Here is a 7,357-nt window from a genome sequence, read left to right on the forward strand (position 1 = left end):
CATACCGGTCGTTGTGCCCCCGTCGCTCTCGGCCATCAATTAGCCGAGGTAATCGGGGTTACGGCTCGATAGCAAATCTTCTAGCATACCGGTCGTTGTGCCCCCGTCGCTCTCGGCCATCAATTAGCCGAGGTAATCGGGGTTACGGCTCGATAGCAAATCTTCTAGCATACCGGTCGTTGTGCCCCCGTCGCTCTCGGCCATCAATTAGCCGAGGTAATCGGGGTTACGGCTCGATAGCAAATCTTCTAGCATACCGGTCGTTGTGTCCCCGTCGCTCTCGGCCATCAATTAGCCGAGGTAATCGGGGTTACGGCTCGATAGCAAATCTTCTAGCATACCGGTCGTTGTGCCCCCGTCGCTCTCGGCCATCAATTAGCCGAGGTAATCGGGGTTACGGCTCGATAGCAAATCTTCTTTTTGGGTGGCAATTATGGAGGGGATAAGCACTTGGATGGAAAACTTGGTTGCTTCTTCATTTATGATCACGCGTTGGGATGTCCACATTGGGTTTGGACACCTCCGCCGCTATACAAAGTACTTTCTTAAGTTGTCGGTGTTCCAATGACTCATCAAGGGCACACCCTCCATGTCTGTCAGCCGGTATGTACCCGGCCTCATTTCTTCAACCACCTTGTAGGGACCCTCCCAGTTGGCCGTTAGTTTACCATGAATATTTCCTTTGTTGGTGGCGGCCGACTTTCTTAGGACTAGATCTCCTACTTTTAAGTCCCTCTTGTGGACTCTTCGGTTGTAGGCTCTTCTCATCCGGTTTTGGTATACTGCCAAGTTGAGGCGTGCTGTATCTCGGCTTTCTTCGACCAGGTCCAGGGAGGCTTGCAGGCCTTCCTCATTTTCGACCGGGTTAAAGGTAGCCGTTCTGAATGTCGGCACCGTCGCTTCAATTGGTAGGACTGCTTCGGATCCGTAGACTAAGTGGAAAGGAGAGTACCCCGTTGCTTCTTTCTCCGTGGTCCGTAGGGACCACAGGACGCCGGGTAGTTCATCGGCCCACCTTCCTTTAAGGTCTTCCACCGTCTTCTTCAAACCGTTGAGGATCGTTTTATTGGCTGCCTCCGCCTGTCCGTTGCTCTGTGGGTGGCAGACGGAGGAGTATGCATACTTGATGCCAAGCTCTTCTAACCAGTTCATTATCAGGTCACTCCAAAATTCTCGGCCGTGGTCGAATACCATGACTTGGGGCAATCCGAAACGGGTTATAACATTTTCCCAGATTACCTTTCTGACGGCCGCTGTGGTCTTCGCCGGTACTGCTACAGCTTCAACCCATTTGGTGAAGTAATCAACGGCGACGATCAAGAACTTCCTTCCTCCGGAGGCCGTTGGAAATGGTCCTAGCATGTCCATCCCCCACTGTGCGAAAGGGAGGGGGCTAAGCACCGGTTGCAGGTCTCGGGAAGGTGCGTGTATCACCGGGGCATGCATCTGGCAGTTCGTGCACTTCTTGGTCTTTGTTCTGGAGTCCTGAAGCATGGTGGGCCAGAAGTAGCCGGCTCGGAGAGCTTTGTGGGCTAGTGTTCTTGCCCCCATGTGGTGTCCGCATATGCCCTCGTGAATCTCTGTCAGTATTAGTTCTGCGTCGGTTGGACCGACACATTTCAAGAGTGGTCTTATTACGGACCTTCTGTACAGTTCTCCTTCGAACACCAAGTACCTGGCGGCGATCCTTTTTATCTTGGCCGAGAGATTGCGGTCCTCCGGCAACTCATTTGTAACTTTGTATTTCATTATCGGAGTCATCCACGTTGTCTCGGTCTCTACGTTGCCCACCATGCCGACGCCCTCGGTGATACTCTTCGTATTCCTGATATCTACCAGCACGGTTCGGCTGATGTTCTTGATGGTTGAGCTGGCAAGTTTGGAGAGAGCGTCGGCCCGGTTGTTCTCGGATCTGGGGATGCACTGAATTTTGAAGAACTTCAATTTTGCTGTGTCGGCTTTTACCCTTTCCAGGTATCTTACCATCCCATCGTCTCGCGCCTCGAACTCTCCTCTGATTTGGTTAGTAACCAACAGTGAATCTGTCTTCAACACAATGTGTTCGGCTCCGGCGGCCCTGGCTAGTTCGACCCCAGTTATCACCGCTTCGTACTCGGATTCGTTGTTTGAGGCCGGGAAGGTGTATTTCAAAGCGTACTCAAACTCGTCCCCGTTTGGGCTGATGATAAGGATGCCGGCGCCTGCGCTGTTTGTTGTGGAGGACCCGTCGGTGAATACCTCCCATACACCGGGGTGTATCTCCTCTTGATATGTGCACTCGGCCAGGAAATCTGCAAGTGCTTGCCCCTTTATCGAGGGCCTTGGTTTGTATTCAATGCCGAAGCCGGATAGCTCTACCGCCCACTTGATGAGTCTGCCGGAATGCTCGAATTTTTCCAGTGCTTTCTCCAATGGCTGGTCGGTTAGGACCGTCACGGGATGGGCATCGAAGTAGGGTTTTAACTTCCTTGCGGCGATGACGACAGCAAAGGCTGCTTTTTCAATAAGCGGGTAGTTTCTTTCGGCGGGCAACAATGTGTGGCTGACGAAGTAGATTGGGTGTTGCTGCTTGTCTTCTTCCCTGATGATTACGGCAGACGACCGTTGCGAGGTAATCGCTATGTACAAGTATAGCGTCTCCCCCATATCGGCACGACGAGTTGGGAGGGTCTGAAGATGAGCTTTTAGTTGCTTGAAAGCCGTGCTCTGCTCCTCCCCCCAGCTGAAGTCTTTATTTCCTTTCAACACTTTGAAGAAAGGGGTGCTCTTGTCAGCTGACCGAGAGATGAAACGGGCGAGAGCCGCCATTCTCCCGGTCAGCATCATAACCTCTTTTCGATTCCTTGGCTCCGGCAGGTCTAGGATTGCCCGGACTTTGTCTGGATTGGCATCAATGCCTCTGGCACTGACGAGTACACCGAGGAATTTACCTGCCCGGACACCGAAGTTGCACTTCATTGGATTGAGCTTCATCTTGTATTTCCTTAGTGAACAAAATGTCTCGTGTAAGTCGGCCAGGTGCTCGCTGTCAGACTTGCTTTTCACAATAGCATCGTCGACGTAAGCCTCAATGTTTCGCCCTTTTTGGCTCTGGAACACTTTGTCTACCAGTCTTGTATATGTTGCTCCGACGTTCTTCAAACCAAACGGCATCATTTTGTACATGTATGTGCCGTTCGCGGTGATGAACGCACATTTAGGCATGTCCTCCTCAGCCATGAATACCTGATGATACCCTGAGAAGGCGTCCAGCAGGCTCAGCATGGTGTAGCCCGCCGTGGCGTCGATTAAGCTGTCTATCCGAGGCAAAGGGTAACAATCTTTGGGGCATGCTTTGTTAAGGTTGGTAAAATCTACGCACATTCTCCATGCCCCCGACGATTTCTTCACCATCACAACATTGGCTAACCACTCAGGATAAGTACAAGGCATAATAAAGCCCGCCGCAAGTAATTTATCTACCTCGGCCTTGATGGCCTCATCTTTCTCGGCTGAGGAGTTTCTCATCCTTTGCTTGACAGGGCGAGCGATGGGGAGTACGTTTAGCTTGTGAGTAATTACCTCCCGGCTCACGCCTGGCATCTCGGCCGCTGAGTAGGCGAAGACGTCTTTGTTCTTCCTTAGCAGGTCTAGGAGAGCGGCCCTGAATTTTGGTTCCAGGTTGACACCGATAGTGACGGTGCGGCCTGGGTCAATCTCTACCTCCTCGGTCTCCGCTCCTTCAACCATACCGACGGTGGTATCCATGCGCTCGCCCTTCTGTTGCAAGGATGGGCTCTTCCCCTTCTCTGATTTCTTCGCCACTTCGAAGGATTGCGTGTTGCACCCTCTGGCGGGTACTTGAATGTCGACCACCTCATCATTCTCGTCCTTCGAGACGAGCTTATGCGCCTCCCCCCGGTCCGAGATATACATCAACGTCAGAGCCCGAATGGACATCACTGCGTCGGCCTCGCTCAGAGTGACTCGTCCTATGAGGACGTTGTAGGCGGATGTACCGTCAATGACCACGAACTCCGACATAACGCTCCTGGCAGCACCCCGTTCCCCGAACACTACTGGCAGCCTGATTGACCCCAAGGGTACCAGGCCGGCCCCAGAAAAGCTGTACAACGGGCCGGTGCAGGGGGTCAAGTCTTCAACCTTCAGACCGAGACTGAGAAAGCATTCTCCGTACATAATGTTCGTGTAGGCCCCTGTGTCAATTAGGCACCTCTTCACCAAGTGGTTGGCTATGTCTAGGTGGACTGTAAGTGGATCGCTGTGAGGAGCGACGACTCCATCGTAGTCCTTCTTCCCGATGGTCATGTCGGGGATGTTGGAAGCGGGGGTTGCTGTGCTGGGCACGAAGTTGACGGCCTGATATAGCTCATTCAGGTGCCGTTTGTACCCGCGAGTGGATTCACCGCTCTCATTGCCCCCGATGACAACATTGATTACTCCTTTCCGTTCTAAGACGGACTTCTTATTTGATCCACCGGCGTCCGTTTTTTGGCTTCCGGCAATGTATTTGCCTAGGCTCCCCTTCCGGATTAGTTCCTCAATGGCATTCTTTAGATGTCGGCAATCGTTCGTTAAGTGGCCGGTGTAGCCGTGGTACTCGCAATACTGGCTTGTGTCACCGTCGCCCCTCGGCTTAGGGGGCCTTTCCCACTTCGACCTTCGCTTTTGCTCGGGAGAAAACCTCTGCGGCGGATACGACCGGGGGTGTGATCATTATCTTGCTTTCGGTAGTATGGTGCCGAACTCCCCGCGCCCGTCGAGTTCATTTCTGGCGGGCTTGTCGGACCGTGACCTATTGTTGTCACGGTGTCCTTCATCCGGGCTGTCCTCCCGGTGGCTCCTCTTCTCTGAGTGCCCAGTCTCGCTGTGGTCTACCCAGGTTTTGTGGTAGTCTTCTACCTTGATGGCCTGATCGGCCATCCTCCTAGCGGCATCTAGGCCCAAACCCCCGTGCTTGATGAGTTCGTCCTTTAAGTTTCCCTTTGGGAGGCCCTTCATCAGTGCGAAAGCCGCCAGTTCGGGGTTGATCACCCGAATCTGCTGAACCTTGCCGTCGAACCTCTTCACATAGCTTCGTAGAGACTCGCCCTCCTCCTGTTTGATAGTTAGGAGGTCCGATGTCTCCACGGCCTTCCTTTTGTTGCAAGAGTACTGGGCTAAGAAGGCGTCCTTTAGGTCGGCGAAACAGTATACCGAACCCTCGGGAGCCCCTTGTACCAATTCCGAGCCATCCCATGCGAGTTGTCGGGAAGACTCGGCACCCGGACCTCGTCGGGCTGCTCCCATACCGACATGTAAGACTCGAAGGCCTCGGCGTGGTCGGTTGGGTCGCTATCTCCTTTGTACGTGAACGCCGGCAACTTCAGCTTAGTTGGCACGGCGGTGTCAAGGACATAATCACTGAGTGGCTGCTTGACCACGTGTCGAATGACACGCGGCGACCGACTCCTCGCATTCCTAGTCCGGCTCCTCTCCTCGTAGCGGGAAGGACTCCTTCTTCGACTTGGGCTTCTTCTCCGACTCTCCTGAGTCGGGCTTCTCTGGTTCCTCCGGGGTGTGCCTCGTCGGTGTTGCGGCGACGCTGTCCTCTCCCGAGTGCGAGAAGGACTTATGTTTACCACGACCACCTTGGGCTCCTCCGGCGTCTTGATAGGGTCGGCTTCTCCCAGCGCTCCGTTCAAGTTTCTCGGAGTCACGTTTTGGGCCCTGGTCTCCTGGACGGTCTCCGCCGCTCTTGTCGGCGTGACAGTGTGAGCCGGCGCACTCCCAATTAGGTCCAGGAGCGTCTTCAGTTTTGCTACGTCAACCACCTGTCCCATGATGGTGACCTGGTTGGCGGGCGACGGCGTGTCCGGTATCGTCGGCATTCCGATCTCCGGTTGGATTACTCCGCCGGTGGAGGGCTGCACGACTCCAGAATGGTGAAATGTATCATCTTGGTGTAGCTCGGTTTCGTCATTAACGAACACCTCTTGTTGTTTTGACATTCTCTTAGCTTTTTGGGTGGGTTTTTTGTGTTTTTGTTTTTGTTGTTTGGGAATGAATGTGACTAGCTTCTAGTGTCATCCCCACAGACGGCGCCAATTGTTCCGGGTGTAATTCCAGAGCAGATATTTGTTACCACTCGTAGCTCGTAGAATGATGTCCTTGCTTGGATTCTCCTTACGGTCTCCTGAAACGATGAACAAACTGAGGGCTCGGCTTTGGCCGAGCGTACTCACTCCGACGCTCAAGTCAGTAAACTTAGAGAGAAGTTGTTATAACTTGGCTAAGAGTGTATTGTAGAGAGATAAGATATTACCAGATGAATAGTGGTTATTAGGTCAATTTTGTGGATCCTTTCCTCAATGAAGGTTGAGGAGTATTTATAGACTTTCACCTTTTGTCACGTAGTGGCCAAGTGGCCAAGTGGCTGGCAGGCGGAAAGACCGTTCTACCCTCGGCCGATGGACCTATGGCAGGCCGGCCGAGGGGTCTTGGATATGAGTACGCGGATATGTGCCCCGGCTGGGTAGTCACCCGGCCGAGACCCGGGTGACAGGCCGATGGGTTGCGTCGGCTAGACTATCAAAGTCGTTGACTTTGCTGTGGATACCTCAACATATTGCTTAATATGTTGACTTGGTCAGCGGTGCAGAATATGCCCCATCAATAGTGACTCGGAAGGAGTATTATACAAAAATGCTAAGTCATCCCCTCAAATTTTCCACCTTTTAGCCATATATTTCAACAGTAGGTCTCATGAGAGACCGTCTCCCACTAATTTAGTGGGAAACATAATAGGAAAAAAAAAATTCAGTGGGTCCCTCACCCCACCATGTGAGAGGTCTCTCAATAACGCTATTGAGAGACCGTCTCTCCGGAGTTTTTGTGATATTTCAAAATATATATAATAAATGCTCAAAAAATTATTAATCATCCACGATTCCATGTTGATGTCACCAATCTTTAGTTAGTATGTAAAATATAGTTGTTTAAGCAATCTTAGTATTTCACTTCTCCTTATAATCTTCTTTCTTCAATAAATCATACCGAATAAAAAAAAGTAACACAATAATAGTGGAATTTGTTTTATGCAATATTATCGTTATTAACTTAGTTTCACCTTAAGTAATGAAAAAAGAGGATCGTAGAGATGTAAGTATATTTACCTTGGAAGAGCTTAACACAATAAATAATCTTGATAGCACCTAAATGAGAACAAAACAAACACATACACGAAATTGAAAATGTGATGAACACTTCATAACCCAATGAAACTTCCAATAAAAAAATAAAAAAAATTAGTTAATAATATCGGTGACACATACCATTCTACTAACGATAGAGATAAGAATTTTTTTGCTTACAAATT

The sequence above is a fragment of the Silene latifolia genome, chromosome 2 (genome assembly GCF_048544455.1).
Source record: "Silene latifolia isolate original U9 population chromosome 2, ASM4854445v1, whole genome shotgun sequence".
In the NCBI taxonomy this organism is placed as follows: domain Eukaryota; kingdom Viridiplantae; phylum Streptophyta; class Magnoliopsida; order Caryophyllales; family Caryophyllaceae; genus Silene; species Silene latifolia.